Consider the following 23,208-nt stretch of genomic DNA (forward strand, 5'->3'; position numbering starts at 1 on the left):
TTTATGTGCTCCAGCAGTATTTCTAGCTTTTGTAGGGGGGGTGGCACACGTCTATCATACAGGCCAGGAGCGGGGATGGAAGCTACCACTAGGCATGAAATTAACACGTTTGATGATCTCCGTGGTACTGGGGGGGCAAGGGGAAGGAAAGAAAGGTTGTGTCCTTTTTTAAAAGATTCCTTCCTTTTGTGATGCAGTGTTAAGGAAGAAATGCAGGATCTAAAATGCACACAAATAAAGATTCCTTGCTTTAATCAAAATTTTGATCTGCTGAAAACCTTCTAGTTCAGAGAGAGGCCCCCCACCGTACTCTAACTAGCCACAATTCATTATGTGCCTGTAAGGGTCAGCACAGTCTTACCTGCTTTTCATTATTTCTATTCCTTTCATCATTCTTGCAGGGTAGGCACTTGTATCTGCATGTCACACATCAACGGAGGCTCCCAGAGGCTGACGGCCTCACTCAGGATAACCCTGCGAATTAAACAATGGAATAAGAATCTGAGTGGCAGTCATTTCTGCTGGAAGACTAAGCAGAGACTGTGTGCGGGGCCAGACCAACAGGCGATCCAGACTAGACTCCTTGTCACAAGCACATGAAGAAAGCACTGGAGAAAGGCCTGCTCGCAGCTCTTTAGCTCACAGGTTAGCTGTGTGCCCACGTTTCTACCTACTCACACTCACGTGTTAAAACTACCATTTACTCGGGATGGACTCTATGCCAAGTACTGTGCTGGACACGTGACGTTTCATCTCATCGGCCTCTGGTTACCTCCAATGAAATGAGAATCATTATTTCCATGTTTCTGATGAGGAAATTGGTCCTCAGATTTATTATATAAGTTTTCTGAGGTCAAAGAGCCATGATGTGTCAGAGTTCCCGTTGTGGCTCAGTGGTTAACGAACCCGACTAGCATCTATGAGGACGCAGGTTCGATCCCTGGCCTCACTCAGGGGATTAAGGAACCGGCGTTGCCGTGAGCTGTGGGGTAGGTCACAGACATGGCTCGGATCTGGCATTGCTGTGGCTGTGGCATAGGCCGGCGGCTACAGCTCCAATTGGACCCCTAGCCTGGGAACCTCCGTAGCAGCAAGTGCAGCACTAAAAAGACAAAAAAGAGAGAGAGAGAGACATGACATAAACCCAATTTGGAGACGTTCCAGAGCCCGCTCCAGGTGGCCTCCATGATTTGGAACCTGCTCCTCTTAAAGCCATTCCAATGACTTCTTTAGGCTTTAGGAAAAACGATTTACTGGCTAAATATAAGAAAGCTGTATCAATAACAGATACAGCTGCTGGAGAGGGTGTGGAGAAAGGGAACCCTCCCACAATGCTGGTGGGAATGTAAATTGGTACAACCATTATGGAAAACAGTATGGCGGTTCCTCAGAAAACTAAACATAGAACTACCATGTGATCCAGCAATCTCATTCCTGGGCATATATCCAGACAAAACTATAATTCAAAAGGATGCATGAACCCCTATGTTCACTGCAGCACTATTCACAAAAGCTAAGACTTGGAAACAACCTAAATATCCATTGACAGATGAATGGATTAAGAAGATGTGGTACAGGAGTTTCTGCTGTGGCTCAGCAGTAAGGAATTCTACTAGTATCCAAGAGGACATGGGTTTGATCCCTGGCCCCGCTCAGTGGATTAAAGATCTGGCATTGCCGTGAGCTGTGGTAGGTCTCAGACATAGCTTGGATCTAGTGTGGCTGTGGCTGTGGTGTAGGCTAGCAGCTGCAGCTCTAATTCGACCCCTAGCCTGGGAACTTCCATATGCTGTGGGTGCAGCCTAAAAAAAAGAGAAGATGTGGTACATTAATGCAATGTAATACTACGCAGCCATAAAAAGAACAAAATACAAAATAATGCCATTTGCAGCAATGTGGATGCAACTAGAGATTCTCACACTAAGTAAGAAAGAAAAAAGACAAATACCATATGATATCACTTATACGTGGAATCTAAAATACGGCACACTGGAGTTCCCATTGTGGCTTGGCAGTAACGAACCTGACTAGCATCCATGAGGATGCGGGTTCAAACCCTGGTGTCGCTCAGTGGGTTAAGGATCCAACATTGCCATGAGCTGTGGTATAGGTCCCAGATGCAACTTGGATCCCGAGTTGCTGTGGCTGAGATGTAGGCTGGACGCTACAGCCCCAATTCAACCCCTAGCCTGGGAACTTCCATATGCCGTGGGTGGGGCCCTAAAAAAAAAAAAATACATATATGGCACAAAGGAACCTATCCATAAAACAGAAACTGACTTACAGACATGGAGAACAGACTTATGGTGGCCAAGCGGGAAAGGGAGTAGACGGGGAGTCTGGGGTTAGTAAATGTAAACTATCACGTTTAGAATCAACAAGCGATGAGATCCTGCTGTATAGCATAGGGAACTATATCCAGTCTCTTGGAAGAGACCACAGTGGAAGATAATATAAAAAAGGGGCTGCGTGAGTTCCCGTCATGGTGCAGTGGTTAACGAATCCCACTAGAAACCATGAGGTTGCGGGTTCAGTCCCTGGCCTCGCTCAGTGGGTTAAGGATCCGGCATTGCTGTGAGCTGTAGTATAGGTCACAGATGTGGCTTCGATCCCTCATGGTTGTGGCTCTGGCGCAGGCCGGTGGCTACAGCTCCGATTTGACCCCTAGCCTGGGAATCTCCATATGCCTTGGGTGTGGCCCTGAAAGGACAAAAGACAAAAAAAAAAGGGGGGGATGCATATGTACGTGTGACTGGGTCCCTTTGCTATACAGCAGAAACTGGCACAATACGGTAAATCAAGTATACGTTTAAAAAAAGGAAAGGAAAAAAATTAAGAAAGCTCTATCTGGAACGACTGTGCTGATGCATTCCAGGCCCGCGGGACGAGTGATTCAAATGCTAGCTGAGAATGTGGGTGACATAATGGTGTCAGTGTCTAAAAACATCGAGAAAAGGTTCCCTTCACATCTGTGAAAATCTGCTTCAGCTCCCTGCAGGCTAAGTGGAGCCAAAAGCAGGCAGACAGTCCTCGCTGGTCTGTCTCTGGCTTCGGGAGGCAGGGTCAATCTCACCCATCTGTTTCCACAGCCCCCAGCCCAAGAACAAGCACACCCTACTTTTGTCGTGTGTTGAGCACTTACTATGGGCCAGAAAACCCCATGTCATTTCTACAACCATCCTGCAAGGCAGATATTACCGTCTCCATCTCATGGATACAGAAGCTAAGTCTCAGTGAGATGAAGCAACTTGCTGCTGAGTCACAGGACTGGTAAAATTTAGGCTCCCCAAGAAGTCGTCTCAGAGCAGATCGATCTGGAAGACGCATTTGAAGGAGGAAAACGTGAGATGAGGCTTTCTAATTAGCAGCCGCAGGCCTGCTTACAGGGACAGAAAGAACAGGGTCTTGCTCATTCCGAATCCAATAGCAACTTTTTTTTTTTTTTTTTTGGTCTTTTTAGGGCCACATCTGTGGCATATGGAGGTTCCCAGGCTAGGGGTTAAATCAGAGCTGTAGCCACCGGCCTACGCCAGAGCCACAGCCACATGGGATCCGAGCCACGTCTGCAACCTACACCACAGCTCAAGGCAACACTGGATCCTTAACCCACTGAACATGGCCAGGGATCGAACCTGTGTCCTCATGGATACTAGTCAGATTTGTTTCTGCTGAGCCACGATAGGAACTCCCAAAGCAACCTTTTTAGAAACTCACCTTTATCAAGCCTTTCCAAAACATTCGGTTTAGTTTTCACGGAAATCCTAGCTCAATCTCTCTTTGCGCTCGTCTTGCCCAGGTTTACACTCCATCGAATCAAACTCTGCCATGCGTGCCTGGCAAAAAAAATTGTTTTGTTAGCAAACACCATTAATTCCTGGTAAGGACCCAACTCGATTGGGGCTGAGTTATTTAACTTCCTCCTGCCACATTTTTTTCACCTGTAAAATGGTGTTGCTCTAAGGACTTAATGAGTTAATCTGTATAAAACTCCTGGTGAGCACAAAAAATGTCCGGGTGCGGAAGCCAACACGGATGCCTTGGTTGATAAGTTTTCCAGGAGGATTGGACAGCATCAGTTAATCCCATGAGATGGTTACATGGAGGTACCTTAAGAGCTTCTCCTGTACTGGGGAGGTTTTATTAGATAAAAATGCCTAAAAGGGATGTTAGAAAATCTAGCCCCCCTCCCGCCCCGCCCCACTTACTGCCACCTATTCCCTGGTTTTCTAATTAAATGTGCACTTTGTCCTCAGTATACCTGACACATATCTTACCCGAGAGCCTTGGGTCTCGTCTGAAGGCAGGAAACAGATCAGAAGCAAGTTACTCCTTCTTCAACGCTTGAATGGCTGCCACAGAAGTAAATGAATAACAGGAGTTCCCGTCGTGGCGCAGTGGTTAACGAATCCGACTAGGAACCATGAGGTTGCGGGTTCGGTCCCTGCCCTTGCTCAGTGGGTTAACGATCCGGCGTTGCCGTGAGCTGTGGTGTAGGTTGCAGACTCGGCTCGGATCCCGCGTTGCTGTGGCTCTGGCGTAGGCCGGTGGCCACAGCTCCGATTCGACCCCTAGCCTGGGAATCTCCATATGCCGTGGGAGCAGCCCAAGAAATAGCAAAAAGACAAAAAAAAAAAAAAAAAAAAAGAAGAAGAAGAAGTAAATGAATAACAATTTTTTTATTCTCCCAAAGAGAGACTTACGATGAGGTTCTTAATCTCTCCCCAACTACGGCAGATATATTCTCAGGACTATCAGGTTGCAAGGTATACACAAATTCCAAACACTGCTGTGAACAAAATATGCCACACTCTGTGGCATAAAAGGACTCCCATTGTTGGCTCCATTTCCCACTCACTGCTGGCCAGTCGTAAGCATCCTAGTCATGCTGCACCTCTAGGGAGAAAACGGAGGGTAAGATTCTTGAGAGAAATACTGCAGAAAGAGCAAAGACTTTGGAAGCAGACATGACTGAATCCAAATTCATGCTTTGCCATTTGTTAGCTGTGTGATTTGGGCAAGTCACTTAACCTCTCTGAGCCTCAGTTCCCTAAGCTGTACAATAAATAGTCTTTGCTGCAGGAGTTCTCATTGTTGCCCAGCAGGTTAAGGACCCAACATTGTCTCTGTGAGGATGAGGGTTTGATATCTGGCCTCGCTCAGTAGGTTAAGGATCCGATGTTGCCGCAAGCTGCGGTGTAGGTCTCAGATGTGGCTGGGATCCGGTGTTGCCATGGCTGTGGAGTGGCCACAGCTGCAGCTCCGATTCGACCCCTGGCCTGGGAACTTCCATTTGCCACAGGTGTGGCCATAAAAAGGAAAAAAAGTAATAACGTTTGCTGCATCACATCCTTGAAAATGTTTAATGCGTTAAGGAATGCATCTAGCACAGGGCTGGGCATACAGTAAGCATTCAGTGAAGAGTGGTCATTATTATCGGTTATTCCCTAACATTGACCTTGAGGTATAATGAAGCTCCAGAATGTGGTGGCTAAAAGCCAGGCTAACTGAGTTTGAATCCCAGATCTGCTATTTCTTTTCTTTCTTTCTCTCTCTTTTTTTTTTTTTTTTTTTTTTTTTGGTCTTCTGGTCTTGTTATGGCCTCACCTGTGGCATATGGAGGTTCCCAGGCTAGGGGTCTAATGGAAGCTGTAGCCGCTGGCCCATGCCAGAGCCACAGCAACGCCAGATCTGAGCTACATCTGTGACCTGCACCACAGCTCAAGGCAACGCCAGATCCTTAACCCACTGAGCGAGGCCAGGAATCAAACCCACAACCTCGTGGTTCCTAGTCAGATTCGTTTTCGCTGTGCCAAGAAGGAACCTCCATACGCTGCAGGTGCAGCCCTAAAAAGCAAAAATAAATAAATAAATAAAATAATACAGCTAGGGAAATGCTTTGCTCGATACTCTAGTCTGAGGATGTTTTGAACAGGAATTATTTTGTAATTGAGCAAGACCCTATGGGACTTTCCCGGGACAGGAACCACCCCCCCCCATGTGTTCTGCCTGCCTCTTGTCTGTAAAAAAAAAAACTTTAGCCTCTCAAACCTTCCCCAAGTTCCAAAGAATACATCCGCTCAAAGAAGAGGGAAATTGCAGAAAGGGAAAGAGCCACGTGAGACAAAATAGTAGTTGTTTAGCTATTCAGCAAGTCAAAGATCTTTAGTTCCTCCGCAAGGGCCATAGATAATATTCTGAGCCACATCCTTTGAGCTGTTTTGCAGAGACTAACAAAGTTCCAAAGAATACATTTGATCAGAAAAGAGAGAAAACGCAAAAAGAAGGGAAATAGTCATGTAAGACAAAATAATAGTTTAGCTATTCAGCAAAGGCAAGGATCTTTAGTTCCTCCACAAGGGCCATAGATAATATTCCGAGCCACATCCTTTGAGCTGTTTTGCAGAGACTAAAACCCCCACCGGGTGGAAGCAGTTAACTGTACGGTGCCCACAAGCACCTAGACCCCAGACGGGTTGGAACCAGAAGCTTGATGGTGTTGACTCCGATTACCTCACCACCAACCAATCAGAAGAATGTCCATGAGCTGATCACACACACCAGAACCCTCCTCCCTCACCCTGTCTTTATAAATCTTTCCCCGAAAGCCATCGGGGAGTTCCGGTCTTCTAAGCACTAGGTGCCTGGACGCCTGGCTTGGCCTCTGTAATAAACACTACAATTTCCTTTACCATAGCTTGGTGTCCGCAGATTAGCTTTACAAGTGCAGGCGAGTGGACCCAAGGTGGTTCAGGAACAGCTTTCATTAACACGATGCCACCTGCACTAGTATAGCAAGAAGAATCCAGAGGAAAAGAAAATTGTGATCGGAGTTCCCGTCGTGGCGCAGTGGTTAACGAAGCCGACTAGGAACCATGAGGTTGCGGATTCAATCCCTGGCCTTGCTCAGTGGGTTGAGGATCCGGCGTTGCTGTGAGCTGTGGTGTAGGTGGCAGACGCAGCTCAGATCCACGTTGCTGTGGCTCTGGCATAGGCCGGGAGCTACAGCTCCGATTCCACCCCTAGCCTGGGAACCTCCCTATGCCGTGAGAGGGCCCTGGAAAAGGCAAAAAGACACACACAAAAAAGAAAAGAAAATTGTGATCAATTAGTGACACCGGCCTGCCCCAGGTTCTAGAATGGAGAGCAGTTACACACTTGGCTGCATTTGCATCCCTGACTTTTGTAATCCTTCATCTACAGGAAGAACTTTCTTCTTCCTTCACCCAGCACCCTCACTCAAACAGGACCAGCACAGAGGAACCCTCAGGAAGAGAGAGATAAGGTTCACATGCTGATTCACTTCTTCCAAGGTCCCACTTCAATCTTGAGATCTTACTTGCAGGACCACAGATTATTCCTCAGTGAATCAGCAAAGATATTGAGTGTGGTTAGCAGTTTGGGCTGCAAAAGAACATTGCAAACTGCTCTGTACCCTGCTCGGATGTGCTGAGGTGCCACCTCGGGTGTGAGCAAAAAAAGGCGTGAGAGAGAGAGAACTGTTACACCCCCCAACAGCCCTTCCTTCCGCCAGGATCGCATCATCCAAGCAAGGTGTGAGTACTGACATCAGATGTGCTTTTGTCACGTAGTTGAGCTGACAACTAAAGAAGAGCTGGCTCGTTTTGCAAAAACTTTTTCCATTTATTTGCTCCACTAACTTTCAAGGGTCGGACTGAATTGTCATCCAGAAGATTTCTATTTTGTCTCCTTATCTTTTTCACGATGAACAAAATGTCAAATAAATAAAATTGGAAAGAAGAGTGTAAAAAAAAACCCATCATCCGGATTCAGCAATTATTTAGGATTTTGCCACATATGCTTTGTCTATCCTTCTCCTTTTTCTGTGGAAGCGGTTTTTTTTTTTTTTTTTCTTTTTTTGGCCGTACGTGGCATATGGAAGTTCCTGGGCCAGGAATCAAACTCGAGACACAGCAGCAACCCAAGCTGCTGCAGTGACAACACCAGATCCTTAACCTACCAAGCCACAAGAGAACTAGAGAACTCCTCTGTGGAAGTATTTTAAAGAAAATCCCAGCCCTCTTACTATTTCCTCTCTAGTACTTCATTTTGCGTCCCAAAAATATATGAATATTTTCTTATTTAACCAACCACACTGCTAGTAACAATAGTAGTAATTACTTCATATCCTCTCGTTCTTAGATCATTTTCAAAGTTCCCTAATACTTAAAGAAATATATTTTTTATAGTTGGCTCATTCGAATCAGGATCCAGGAGGTCCCATCGTGCCTCAGCAGAAATTAATCTGACTAGTATCCATGAGGATGCAGGTTTGATCCCCTGCCTCGCTCAGTTGGTTAAGGATCCGGCGTTCCCCTGAGCTGTGGTGTAGGCTGCAGACACAGCTCGGACGTGGTGTTGCTGTGGCTGTGGTATAGGCCGGTGGCTACAGCTCCCATTGGACCCCTGGCTGGGAATCTCTATATGCCTCTCTGCAGCCCTAAAAAAGACCAAAAAGAAAAAAAAAGAATCAGGATCCAGGCAAGATCCATACATCACGCATTGCATTTGATGGTTATGTCTTCTGAGTCTTTTAAAATCTAGAACACCTTGACCCAACTTTTTTTTTAATGCCATTAACTATTTCTTTGGCTTTGCCCACAGTATGTGGAAGTTCCTGGGCCAAGGATTGAGCCCAAGATTCAGCAGTGGTAATGTCAGATTGTTAACTGCTGGGTCACTAGGGAATTCCAGCCATTAACCTTTCTTTCTTTCTTTCTTTCTTTCTTTCTTTCTTTCTTTCTTTCTTTCTTTCTTTCTTTCTTTTTCTTTCTTTCTTTCTCTTTCTTTCTTCCTTCCTTTCTCTCTCTCTCTCTCTCTTTCTTTCCTTCAATAGCTGCACACCCAGCATATGGAAGTTTCCAGCCCAGGGACTGAATATGAACTGCAGCTGCAACCTATGCCACCGCTGCAGCAATGTCAGATCCTTTAACCCACTCTGCCCGGCGGGGCACTGAACCGAGCCTCCCTAGCAACCCAGGCCACCGCAGTCGGGTTCTTAACCCACTGCGCCACAGCTGGACCTGCTCCAGCCATTAACTTTGTCATTAAACTAGTTCAGTTTTTCTATAAATCAGCAGATTCAGGTGGTGGCAGCAGATAATGTCCATTGAAAGCTCTCCATAAGCTGTTCTTCTAGGGAAGGGCCCAGGGGACAGAGTAGGAACACCCTGAGCTCACCTCCTCCCACAGGCGCCCCAAATTACCACTATTTACAGGCAACCGTTAACGAGAACCACTTGAAGATCAGCAGAGAAGATCTTTCACAACTCAAGACACAAAGAAGGAACCACAATGAGACAGACAGGAGGGGTGGAGTCCCGGGACACGCAAAACTCGTACCCCCAGGGGAGCAACCCACAAGCAGGAGGTCCGTGGCCATTGCAGAGATCCTCGCAACGAGCAATGGGCCCTGCAACCAGAAGACGGGCTCCCAGCATGCTTGGCTTTAAAGGACCGTGGGGCTTACTTTCAGGAAACCCAGAGGGCTGTAGCCAACACAGACTCTGCTCTTAAAGGACACACAAAATCTCACCTAATCCAGAAGGCAGGGACACAGCTCTAGGCATCAGCAGTCCAGCTGCACAGCTGGCTGCTGCTTCTGAGAAATCCCAGGACGGGTGCCCACCAGCTGGTGGGCAGGTTCAGGTCCTGGGGCCAATACGCTAGAAGGAGGACTCCAAAATGACGCGTGCCAGCACCAGCGGCCTTGTGGTAGCCTGAGCTCCCAGAGAAGTGCTGGACGGGAAGACCCTAGAACCAAAAGTACTCTACCCAGCACAATACTCTTATCAGATTGGAAGGCGAGATCAAGAGTTTTACAGACATGCAAAAGCTAAAAGAGTTCAGCACCACAAAACTAACTAAAGTTCTCCATAAGCCTTTTATCGAATGCTTTCATCCTTTATTGATCTTTGCCTTAATTAATTATATCGTTAAGATTGCAAAATGGTGATTTTATAATTCCGTCACATATAATTCCTTCCACTTTTATTAGCTGGGAATTATCTGTAAAGAAGAACTTTTCCTCATTCTTTAGGGCTACTTGGTTACCCTGAAAGGCAGATTATTGGAAAAGTAGGGTAATGCTTAATTATTTCCCTTAAATTGCCAATTTTCAGAGTAAGGTCTGTGACCTAGTTACTGCCAACGTTACCCAGAGGGTTAATTTGTTTGTTAGGACATTTCTCTACCTTTCCCACCCATGAACTCATTAGGTTTTTACATATTCTATGTATTTCAATCAAATTCAATCACTTTTTTGCATGCTTAAATTATCCCATCTTTCACCAATTGGAGCCCCTTTGTGGTGGCTCTTGGGTCCTTTTGATAAAACCTACTGATATTTGATAACTATGAGTTTTTGGTGCAGTAAGACGCGTAAGGCTTAGTTTGTACCTGTGCCACCTCAAACTTGGGATCGGCCACCCAAGATTCTGATTCCTTTAAATATTAGGGTCCACATTCTGGGCACTTGAGGTTGCCCATTGCCCTTGGGGTTTTAATACTTCTAGTCCTTTGTGAAAAGTACAGAAATAGGAGAAAGAATCATAAGCATATATTGCTATTTTTATTTTTATTTTATTATTATTTTTTTTTTGTCTTTTTGCCTTTTCTAGGGCCACTCCCGTGGCATATGGAAGTTCCCAGGCTAGGGGTGAATCAGAGCTGTAGCCACCGGCCTACACCAGAGCCACAGCAACGTGGGATCCAAGCCATGTCTGCCACAGCTCACGGCAATGCCGGATCCTTAACCCACTGAGCAAAGCCAGGGATAGAACCCGCAACCTCATGGTTCCTAGTTGGATTCGGTAACCACTACACCACAATGGGAACTCCTATTGGTATTTTAATTCAATTTAATATGAAGATTTATTCATATTGGAGTTCCCCCTGTGGTGCGGTGGGTTAAGGATCTGGGACAAAGGTCACAGCTGCAGCTTGCATTCGATCCCTGACATGGGTAAATTCCATAGGCCTCCAGTGCAACCATAAAAAAAAGTATTCATATTAATTCCTTTGATTTTATATTTCTTTTCTCACACTGAAAACTTGGTTCCTAATAACATTAACACAACTACTTATTACTTTGTACTATACCATAAAAAATTTCAAAATTCTAATAGAAAGACTTCTACTAGCAAATAACTATTGAATGAAGTGTTAGATTTCTTTGTAGCTCTCTTCACCCTTAAAATATATTCCACTCTGTGGAGTTCCCTTTGTGGCTCAGTAGTTAAGGAATCCAATAGGATCCATGGATCAGACTAGGAACAGAAATAACTGGATCATTAGAGCCCCAGCAGCTCTTCTGCAGGAAACCCCTTTGAAAATAGTTCATCATAAGAAGTACAGTGTTTTCCTGATTGCGGGAGAAGAAGAAAAACAAATGTCAATGGTGGGGATGAGGTCAGCAGCGGCCCAACAGACCTCCTGGGTCAATCGAGCAGGAAGATGGGGAGACCAAGAGGCCCAACAGAGGAGCTAACTGTGAAGACCCTTAGGGAGTTCCCATCATGGCTCGGTGGTTAACAAACCCGACTAGGATCCATGAGGATGCAGGTTCGATCCCTGGCCTCACTTGGTGGGTGAAGGATCCGGCGCTGCTGTGAGCTGTGGTGTAAGTCACAGACGCAGCTTGGATGCCACGTGGCTGTGGCTGTGGGGCAGGCTGGAGGCTACAGCTCCGATTGGACCCCTAGCCTGGGAACTTCCATATGCCATGGGTGCAGACCTAAAAAAGAGAAAAAAAAAAATCTTATTTTCACCTCTAAGGCTTCTCACGTGAATAATTAGGGCAGGGATCTTGAGAAAAAACATGCAGCTTCCAGAGAATCAAGAAGATGGGGGTCTAAAGAACCCGGACATGAGGTCACCTTGTGAAAGGACCCACCTGGACCCAGTGAGCGTCTAGACCAGGCCATGTACGTTAAAGCTACTAACTCTCACCGTCTCTCCTAGATGGCAACTATTTCCCCACCCATTTTATCATTTGTCCTTGTGTTTGTTGACCAAGAAGTTGTGACAGCTTTTACTGGTTCTGTACGTTATTGACACTTTCCCTCGGGATATCTTCCGTTGCTTTTCTGCTCATGTAATATCTTCCATTTCCAAAAATGTGTTCACTATTATATTGTCTTTTAGCTTTTTACGGTTTAGGTTATTTACATTTGACCCTTTATTCTATCTAAAATTCTTTTTTTTTTTTTTTTTTTGTCTTTTCTATGGCTGCACCCACAGCATTTGGAAATTCCCAGGCTAGGGGTCGAATCGGAGCTGTAGCTGCCAGCCTATGCCAGAGCCACAGCAACGTGGGATCTGAGCTGCGTCTGCCACCTACACCACAGTTCACCGCAATGCCGGATCCTCAACCACAGAGCAAGGCCAGGGATCGAACCTGCAACCTCATGGTTCCTAGTCGGATTCGTTAACCACTGAGCCACAGCGGGAACTCCCAGAATTCATTTTGGTGTATGGTGTGATCACTATGTGTCTCAATGCTCAGATAAAGCTGTCAGGCTAAAAACAAGGCAAGGCCGGACATGCTTTGCAAATTAAAAAAATGCTGTGCAATAATGAGATACGGTTTTGCACCTCAAAAATTATCAGGGGTTAAAAAAAAAAAAAGAACCTAGTGAAGGTGAGCATGGAGGAAAATGCAACACTTAAAGTGCTATTTTCAACTTATTCTCTCTCTTTAAGAGCCTACAGTTAAATAAACAGCAAGCATGGTAAGAAAAGAAAAAAAGGGGACCTACTGATTAAAGGAAATACAACCCAATACAAATGTGGACCGTGTCTAAATCATGATTCAAATAAGCCGACTTCAAAAAAAAGTGAGACAATTCGAACTTGAGCACTGACTATATATATTATGAGAGTAGAGAATAAGTATTTTGTTAGGTGTAATAACTGCAGATACATTTTTAAACAAGTTCTTATCTTTTAGAAATACATACAAAGAGATCTGACGTCTTGGATTTACTTTCAAATAATGCAATGGTCAGCAGAGGAAAGGACACAGACGAGGCAAGACTGGCTGTCAGTTGTTCATTGAAGCAAGGGGTACAGGAGAGCTTATTATAGTAAGTTTTCTATTTTTACGTATATTAATATTTGGATTTTTCCATGATAAAAAATGGGGGGGGATTAAAAAAATAGAGTGGCAATGACATGGCAGGGGGAATCTTTTAATATTCCCACTTAGGTGATGAAGCTTCAGTTTCTCAGAGTGGCGCATTTGGGCCAGGGCATGGCCTCATCTAAGCGGTCTGCACCTTACCAGTATCCATGGAATTTCAAAAACAGCAAATCTTCACGAGAGCCTTCTGTATGTCATCCAATGAGAGGGAAAGGTCCTCCCGCTGCGAAGCAGAAAAAGAAGTGCAAAGGACCAGTTACAGAAATAGTATGATGAAATCATTGCTCCACAAAAAGTCCCTAAAGAGTCATCTGAAATAAGCAGATGTCATTTGTATAATTTCTAAAATCCTCATGCCCAGACCCTGCCTCCTTCCCAGCCCCATCTCCTGTCCTCATCTCCACACTTTAAACTCCAGCTACAGAAAGGACTTGCAATTATCAGAACATGCCTCATGGAGTTTCTGGTCTCCTGGGGAGGTTTCATTCATTCATTCAGCAGCATTCATTGGTCTCCTCATTTGGTCCAGACCCTACACCACGCTCTGTCTCATCATCACCAAGACTGCCTTTCTCCCCCATTAGGTCATTCCTCCAGCCATATCTTGCTTGTCATCTTCTCTGAGTAATGTTCTTTGAACCACTCGACCTGAATAAAATATCCCTCCTTTGTACTTTCTATATACGAGGGGATGGGGAAGCAGCAGGAAAGGAGAGGGGACATGTCTTATTTCTCCCACTAGACTCTGAGGGCAGGGATGAAATCCTGATTAGGCACAGTATGTAGCTTAAGGCCTGAGTTGTACTGCAAGATCAAGAAATGCTTGTGGAATAAATGAGTAAATGAATGAATGAAGCTTCCCCCATTAGCGTGGATACTCACAAGGGCAAGGATTTTTGTTGTTTCATTCTGCTTTATTCCTAGCACCTAGGACAGTATCTGGCATAGTAAATATTTGTCAAAATAATTCAAGTTACCTGTCAAAGAACAACAAACAAGGAGACGTATGTTCGAGCTCATATGCAAATTGTCCATTTGCTCTGGTCAGCCTTCAGTGGATTGGCAGAAGACAGATCAGAACTAAAAAAGAAATTAGAAACAAAAACTATTTTGAAGATCAAATCCAATGGGATGTTTTCCATACTTTATTGATTTGAAACCTAACTCTAAGTCCAAGAAAGACCAGGACATTTATTTATGTAATTGTTTTTACATGCATCGTTAGAGAAGTCACTAAACAAGATATTGATTTTACTTGACCTTAAAAAGAAAAGTTAGAGTTCCTGTTGTGGCTCAGCAGAAACAAACCCTGCTAGTATCCCTGAGGACAGGGGTTTGCTCAGTGGGTTAAGGATCCAATGTTGCCAGGAGCTGTGGTGTAGGTCACAGACGTGGCTTGGATCTGGCACTGCTGTGGCTGTGGGGTAGGCCAGCAACTGCAGCTCCGATTTGACCCCTAGCCTGGGAACTTCCATATGCCACACCTGTGGCCCTGAAAGAAAGAAAAGAAAGAAAGAAAGAAAGAAAGAAAGAAAGAAAGAAAGAAAGAAAGAAAAAGAAAGAAAGAAAGAAAGAAAGAAAGAAAAAGAAAGAAGGAAGGAAGTTAACATTTGGGAGACTTAAGTAGATTCTCCTCTGACAAAGGCTGTTTTCTATGTGCCCATATGGCCTAAGGATCTAGAGAAATATATGCACCAACAGGGTAGCACGTGATCTGCTACGTCTGGAACAGCCGGGACCCAAGGAAAGCCACACATCATGACATCACCCTTATTGATCCAACTTCTAAAAGACAATGGCATCATTTCTTCCTGCCCAAACCTCACTAGAGAGGTTTGGACGAGAAATTCCATAGCAGGGTGACTGGAGGGCTATGTGGACAAAAGACAGTTGTTGACTTCCCAGAGCAGAAGCATGGTTTACAAAGCGGTCTTTCTTGGGAGTTCTGCCCGAGGCTATTGTATACCCCGTGGCAGGTGCTCTTACATAAGTAGACCACACTGGAGTCCATCTAGATTTCTTTTCTTTTGGAAACCATCCTTCTCTGGAATTGTCCTCTCTAAAAGTCACTAGAACAACAGGAGGGAAAAGTAAGATCTTGAACTGCCCAGGGAATCAAGGCAGAATTTCCTTCCTCTTTCATGACTCATCCACCTTTCCATAGCTGCCGTCCACTGAGACCTCATTTCAGGAGGTTTTATTTCCCTGTTTTATTTCAGGATTCTGCCTCAAACAGTCTTCCCTGGCTTTTCACAAAGAAAACTAGGGCTCCCATTTATTTTATCCAATCCACTGCTACACTGAACCTTGAAAACAGCATGCAGCACATTATCCTCTCACAGGAACAAAGAGCACAAAGGAGCCTAACTATTCTCCACGAGGTTGAGTTTTGCTGGTCAAACACATTTATTCTCTGAAATGCTTTCAGGGCCTGTTGAGAAATAAGTGGCACCAGAAAGGACAGTATCTCCAGCATGAAGTTTAGAAATGTTCCAAACTGCCTATGGAAAATAGGCAGTTCCAGTCGTGGTACACTGGGCATGAATCTGACTAGTATCCATGAGGATGAGGGTTCGACCCCTGGCTTTGCTCAGTGGGTTAAGGATCTGGCTGTGAGCTGTGGTGTGGGTCACAGACACAGCTCGATCTGGAGTTGCTGTGGTTGTGGTGTAGACTGGCAGCTCCAGCTCTGATTTGATCCCTAGCCTGGGAACTCCATATGCCATGGGAGCAGCTCAAGAAACGGCAAAAAGACAGGATAAAAAAAAAAAAGTCTCCTATCTTTATCACCAGAAATCCTCACTGCCCATCCCTCCATGTGGCAGCGACTGCTCAGCATCTCTCCCTGAAAAGAAATGATTCTCTTTTTCATTTTCCAGATTCAGTCCCCTCTAGATGTAAACTCCAAAGCAGTCATGTCCAATTCCCATCTCTTTTGCGCAAAGCAATTCCATGTTCCTTTTGCTTTATTCCAAATTACAAAGAGATAAGTTATTCTGCTAAATCAGGTTGTCAAACCAACAGCTTCTTTTCCCCTACTGGCTGCACTCCCATTATTGCTTTTTTATTTTAAAGATCTTTCCTTAAATATTTTTTGTTCCTAAATATTCCTTGTTTGTTTGTTTGTTTTGTACTTTTAGGGCCACACCCGAGGCATATGGAGGCTCCCAGACTAGGGGTCGAATCAGAGCTGTAGCTGCCAGCCTACCACAGCCACAGCAATGCGGGATCCCAACCAACGAGTGAGGCCAGGGATCAAACCCATAACCTCATGGATACTGGTCGGGTTCATTACGTCCCCACCACGATGGGAACAACCTAATTTTTTTTTTTTTGATGGCCATGATATATGGATTCTTTTTTTTTTTCTGATCTCTTAACAAATTGATGTTGATATATAAGGAAGATAGTAATTTTAAAATATTTCTGTCATAATTGCCAGTCTTTCTAAACTTTCTCATAAGTTCTAATAGTTTTCTTAAGCTTATAATCTTCAAATAATGATAATTTTGTCCCTTCCTATCAAATATTTATACCTCCTTCATTTCTTTTTCTCATTATTGCATTGAGTAGAACTTTCAGGAAATTTTAAGTAATGGTAATAACACTCAAATTATTAATTTTAATGGAAATGATTCTAATGTTTTACTGCTAAGAATAACACTAGCTATTTGTTTGAGATGAATATTCATGAACATAAACAGATTAATGAAGGTTTTCTTTTTTTTTTTTTTTTTTTTTTTTGCTATTTCTTTGGGCTCCTCCCGCAGCATATGGAGGTTCCCAGGCTAGGGGTTGAATTGGAGCTGCAGCCACCAGCCTACGCCAGAGCCACAGCAACTCGGGATCCGAGCCGAGTCTGCAACCTACACCACAGCTCACGGCAACACTGGATCGTTAACCCACTGAGCAAGGGCAGGGACTGAACCCGAAACCTCATGGTTCCTAGTCGGATTCGTTAACCACTGCTCCATGACAGGAACTCCCAATGAAGGTTTTCTTAAACCAAAAATATATGGTGATTTTCATCAAAATGTTTTGGCATTCTGTTAAAATGATCATGTGACTTTTCTCCTTTAATACAGTGATGTCATAAATTATATATACAGGTACTTTTAAGATTGAACTTTTCTTATATCCATGGAGCAAACCCTATTTGGTCTTGGTGAGTTGTCTTTTAAAATTATAACTGCAAGTGTGAAAAGTAGATTGCAAGGAGGCAAGGTCAAAGACAGAGAGAACATTTAAGAGATGATTCCAGTTCTGAAATAAGATAATGGCAGTGGAAACAGAGAAGAGGTCTGCTTCTAAAAGACATTTGGGGGAGTTCCTGTCGTGGCTCAGCTGTTAACAAACCCAACGAGCATCCATGAGGACGCGGGTTCTATCCCTAGCCTTGCTCAGTGGGTTAAGGATCCGCCATTGCCATGAGCTGTGGTGTAGGTTGCAGGCACAGCTTGGATCCAATGTTGTTGTGGCTCTGGCATAGGTGGCTACAGCTCAGATTTTATCCCTAGCCTGGGAACCTCCATATCCCGAGGGTGCTGCCTTAAAAAGACAAAAAAAAAAAAAAAAAAAGGAATATCAAAATTTAAGAGAAGGAGAAGGAAGATGACACAGCCAGAGAAGTAGGAATGGAACTTACTCTATTGGTCAGGAAAACAAGAGGAGGATAGAATTTCAGGAAGAGACTGGTCAATAGCATCAAATGGAGCAGATGTTTCCAGGAAGATACGGGCTAGAAAGTGTTCTCTGGATTTGCCAAGCCTCACTGAGGACCTCCCCCGAAGCAACTGCAGCAGAAGGCTGCGGGTGAAACCTGCTGGGCTGTGCAAGATGCCCAGCGTTATGCTCCTCAGCTTCTTTCTTTCCAAAGGCACCCTCACCTCCTGGACGGCTGCTGCCTCTGCTGAGTTCCTGGAGCCAGAACTGAAGCCCCGACCTGTGTGACCTGCACACCCTCCCATCTGCACTGGTTTGCTCTCAGGACGAAATGCCACACCGCAGGGCATGTGATCGCACTCTGGAGCTCACCTCAGTGGACAGGACGATGCCCCATAGAAGCGGCGCAGGGGAAGTTCAGGACAGCTTTCATCTCGTGGAGCAACCTTGACAAATGGGAAAGGGGAGACGGGAGAGAGGTAGACGGATGCATTGTTCTCAGTTTCCTCTCCACAGACTCTTTCATGATTGTGATTCCTACCCATGACCATGAAAAAAATCACTGTGGCTCAAAGAATCTACCTGCTAAATGCCTGCGATTTCTCATTACAGCTTCTTGGAAGCAGTGCCAACATGGCAACACATTCCACTGCAACGGTTGACTTTTTCCTCACTTTCACCTTTTTAAATTTGCACCTACTCCCCAAAAAAGAATCAGCACCTTAATCTTGACCTCAGACTCTAAAATCTAGAGAATTTGGGCTAAGACACAGTTGGTCAATTAAATAGGAGAAAGACTATTTCAATCAACTAATCAAAATGATTTCATTTGGACTGCTTGAGCCAGTAGAAAAAATAGACCCAGAAAAGAACTGTCCAATTGGAAGACGAAAAGAATATTAAACATTCATATTAGAGCATATTAATATGTTGAGATCACATATTTTCCCAGGTCAGGTTATCCAAAGAACATAGCAGTCTGGTTTGATCCATGAGCGACTAGCAAAAGTACTTGAAACATCCAGCAAAAAACTATCCTTCACATGATGTCTATTCACTTTGCTACAACAGAACCAGCCTTTAACCCAATTCGACTCAACAAACATCTACTGGCCCCTGACATAAGGCAGGCAGTGTCCTGGGCTTTGTGGAAGTAGGGCAGTTCCCAGGGGGAGGCTTCTCAGATGAATAAGACCCAGATGTACCCTAAAGATGATATAATTTCAGAGGCAGAGATATGATAAAGTACAAAGAGCATTAATATAGAAGGTCATACAAAATATTGAAAGTACAGATTTTATTAGTATCAAAGAAAGAAACATATAAAACACTAAAGTCGAAAGAGGGAGAGAAGTTCCCATTGCGGCTCAGCTGGTTAAGATGAGTATCCATGGGGATAAGGGTTCCATCCCTGGCCTCACTCAGTGGTTTAGAGGATGCTGTGTTGCTGCAAGCTGCAGAGACGGTCGCAGACACAGGTCAGATCTGGTGTTTCGGTGGCTGTGGCTGGCAGCTGCAGCTCCAGTTTGACCTCTAGCCTGGGAACTTCCATAGGCCATACGCACAGTCCTAAAAAAAGAAGAAGAAAAAAAAAAAAAAAACTGGGAGAGACTTTAGCGGGAAATAATCAGGAAAATTTCATTGACAGAGGTAACACACTTGTTAAACCTAATTTTAAGAGTCGGCTATGTGGGAACAATAGGCAGATTATGAGAATAAAATCGAAGTCACAAAGGCCAGAAATAGCTAAATATAACTGTAGAATGATAGGCCTTGACAGTTTTGAGGGATGGAGCCTAGAACTTTGAGAACCCTCAAGAAGCCACATGCCACTGTATCATATATTTCCCCCATAAAATGCATACGTAATGCTGAGTATATATCTACAAAGCTATGATGTGATGAGAAGGATGGACCACCAGCTGGGCTCATGTACCAGCTAAGTGACTTGCTTCCTCATGCCCATATCCTAGTGCACAGAATTCAAATTTAGATCTCAGCAAAATGATACATGACTGCCTTTTACTCAGAAATAGTCCAAACTTTGAATAAGTCCATAATTAGCAACATCCTACAGAAGTTCCTTTTGGCTGAAGTGTTCAACAGGAATCAGCCCAGAGAATAATCCTGCTTGTTTTAAAATAAAAGGAAACGTGCTAGCATTTATTTGAAATTTCCTAATATTTCTTCTGTTTTGATAAAGCATGTCTGTACGAACAGATCCAAAGTTTAATCTTTCTCTCGCCTATCTAAACTTCTAGCTAAATCCAAGAAAAAATTTATCTGCAGATCAAGAAGCAGAACTCACCAGGCCTAGCCTTTCAATAGGCCTTGTAGACCTCTGGGAACCATCAAAAGAGTGACCCAGGGAGTTCCCTGGGGCACAGTGGGTTAAGGACCTGACCTCGTCTTCGTGAGGATGTGGGTTTGATCCCTGGCCCACTCAGTGGGATAAGGATCCAGCATTGCCATAAGCTACAGCAGAGGTTGCAGATGCTGTGGTGTAGCTCTGATTCAGTCCCTAGCGTGGGTACTTCCATATGCCTCAGGTGCTGCCATCTTAAAAAAAGAAGAAAAAAAAAAAGAAATACTCCTTAAAAAAAAAAAAAAAGAGTGGCCCACAGTAGCTTTCCCATCCATCCTAGGTCTGGGAATACTGCCAAATACAAGCCTTAGGGATAACAAGGACCCTCTATAGCTTTGGCTGGAGACAGCTATAACTTTGATCCCATCCCACCTCTCTCTCCTGATGGCTCTGGCAGCTGTTAAGATGAAGAGAAAAGGATACTGCAGGAAGAAACACGATTAAAATTGCAAGGAATGTGCACAGACATACACACACAGACCAAAACCAAACAGTGGCCTCTGTTGTTTGACTTGCTGCCATAAGAGTGGGCACTTTTCACCAGAATAAGAAGCAGTTACCGGGAAGAAACTGAGACCACACAGCAAAGCCCAGAGAAGTACCTGACTCAGCGAAGCCTAAATAGGTTTTTAGAAGCTTCAACTGAGAGCTTCGGTCAGCAGGAGCATGGATCAGGACACTAAGGATCTGGGAAGAAACAAACAGCAATTAAACCCACGGCCATTATCCTGTGATACCAACACTGCAAATCTGCTTTTGACCCCAAACCCTCTAAAACCAAAAAGAAAATGTCCTGCTTACTAGAAAAATATGTCCCTGTCCCCTTGAAGGTATAACACATTGACAAAAAGAGTTTAAGCCACATGGAAGCAGGTGGTTTAAATAATGAATTAGAGAGACTATTTCTGGATAGTAATTCCTGAACGTCACCTCTAAAAGCATTAAATTATAACAAAAATTCATAAACTATTAGGCAGCTGTTAAATGTGATCATTAGGAAAACTACACAGAAACATGAATAAATTACCCTTAAATAAGGCTGAGTGAAAAAAAATCAAAACATAAAGCACTTGGAATTATAATAAAACCTACATTTATTAAGGATTTACAATGGACATATATATACATACGAGTATAAATTAGAATAGAAAATGTTGTATTAAGATATGAGATTTGGGGGTGATCCTTTGTATTTTCTTGAAAATTTTCCTACATATTATTATAGCAATTTATCGATCAAATATAGTAAAGAGGAGTTCCCTGGTGGCCTAGTGGTTAAGGATCCAGCATTGTCACTGCTGTGGCACAGGTTCGATCCCTGGCCCTGCTCAGACGGTTAAGGCTCTGGTGTTGCTGGGGCTGTTTTGCAGGCCAATGGCTGTGGCCTTCACCTGGGAACCTCCATATGCTGTGGGTGTGGCCCTAAAAAAGACAAAAATAAAATAAAATAAAGGGTCTTTAGCAATTAAAAACTACTTTAAAAATAAATAAAATAAAATAGAGACCTACTATAGATAACCCACTTCATGAGATGATGGTAAGACAATATACGGCAAGTAAAACAAGCACCTTACACCTTGCCTGGCAGATAATTATGTTCAGTAAATGCTGGGTTCCTCATCTCTCCATTCCCTCCTCAGAAATCCACCACAGAAAAGTGAACCTACCTGTGACTAAGTTAATCATCAGGTCATTAATAATACCATTTGCCACTTATTATCTGCCTATTAAGAGATTCAGGGCCTGGCACATGGTAGGTTCCAGGTAAAGATGTGTTTAATGGATGGATGGAGGGAGGGAGGGAGAGTGGATGGATGGAGGGAAGGGGGAAGGGGGACAGGGATGGATGGAGGGAGGGAGGGAAGGAGGGAGGGGGATGGATGGAGGGAGGGAAGGGGGAAGGGGGAGAGGGATGGATGGAGGGAGGGAGGGAGGGAGGGATGGCTTGACTTCTATCTTCAGAATCCCAGAGGAAGATACATTGGGTTTGTTCTCTACATTTCCAAAGAATAAGTTGGGACCGGGAAGCACAGAGGTATTCTTATTTTTTGAGCAGAAAAATTGAGTCTGGTTAAGCAAGGATCTGGCTGTTGGAGAGGAGCCCTTGGGAAGAACAGAAGTGAAAGGAAGGCATCTTTGAGCAAGACACGTACGCTCCAGGTCAACGGGCTCTGCTGTCAAGAGCCACCCTCTTCACCCCTGGGTCTGAGAAGACAGCGCGCTGCCGTCCTTCCTTCCCAGATGCTCTGAGGCTGGACAACACTTAGGCCATCAGGGAGGGGCTGAGGGGCAGGACGGCCCAGAGCAGCGAGGCTCCCACTGATGCCAGCAGCATCCTGGAGTAATCAATCCCGGGTGGAAGGCCCGATTCAGCCACAGTCTGGCCTCTCGCGGGCCCAGGATCAGCTGCAGGGCATGGCTGCTTTCACTTAGTTTCCTTGCCCAGAAAGCTCCGAGGAGGTGAAGTTTCACGAGGAGCTTCTAATAAAGCCGTCCGACCTCTGAAGAGGCTGCCTCATCACCCGCCGCTGGGCTGGAAGGAATGTGGCTGTGGTCGTTGCTGCGCTGGAGAGGGAATTCTAGCTTTAGGTGGATGACGAAGACGAGAAAAACCCTTTCCAGCCTCAGATTCTGATTTCCTTGGAGCCTCATGCTCGCAAAGCTAGGCTTTCTACTGACACCTAGAGGCTTCCTTGGAAACATCACTCCAAACCTGAGCCCATGGAAGGCTCTACTCCTAATCAGTTCAAATTTCAGCTCCCCTTGGGCCTACAGGGGCTCCCCTTCTCCAGATATTCCCGGGGGAGGCATCTCAGAAAAGACTGAGTATTATGATCTTGCACTATCACCATCTCGACACAGCTGCAGGACCAGGACGGACACACAGAGGAAGGTCCTTCTCCTTCTCAGCCTTGAGGAGAAGGAAACAGGACAAAATAAGTTACCACGAGAGGTGCACCCACCCAGAGAGCCAATGTGAGGGGTGAGTGTGGTGAAAATTGAGAAAATAGAAAAGAAGTGG

The 23,208-nt window shown here is 44.6% G+C and overlaps 1 long non-coding RNA gene across 3 annotated transcripts in view; it reads right to left on the bottom strand.

The window, feature by feature from the left end:
* Positions 236–23,208, bottom strand: part of LOC106504821 — a 48,002-nt gene continuing 25,029 nt past the window's right edge. For 2 of the 3 annotated variants that reach the window (XR_002335548.1, XR_002335547.1), the window contains 5 exons: positions 14,137–14,239; positions 13,301–13,382; positions 4,275–4,349; positions 3,715–3,833; positions 236–474 (listed from right to left, as the gene is read on the bottom strand). This is a non-coding gene — a long non-coding RNA (uncharacterized LOC106504821). Of the gene's footprint in view, positions 475–3,714; positions 4,444–13,300; positions 13,383–14,136; positions 14,240–23,208 lie in introns of those variants that run through there. The other variant, XR_002335546.1, reaches the window with a different exon arrangement.

This window comes from Sus scrofa, chromosome 9, assembly GCF_000003025.6.
Source record: "Sus scrofa isolate TJ Tabasco breed Duroc chromosome 9, Sscrofa11.1, whole genome shotgun sequence".
NCBI lineage: Eukaryota > Metazoa > Chordata > Mammalia > Artiodactyla > Suidae > Sus > Sus scrofa.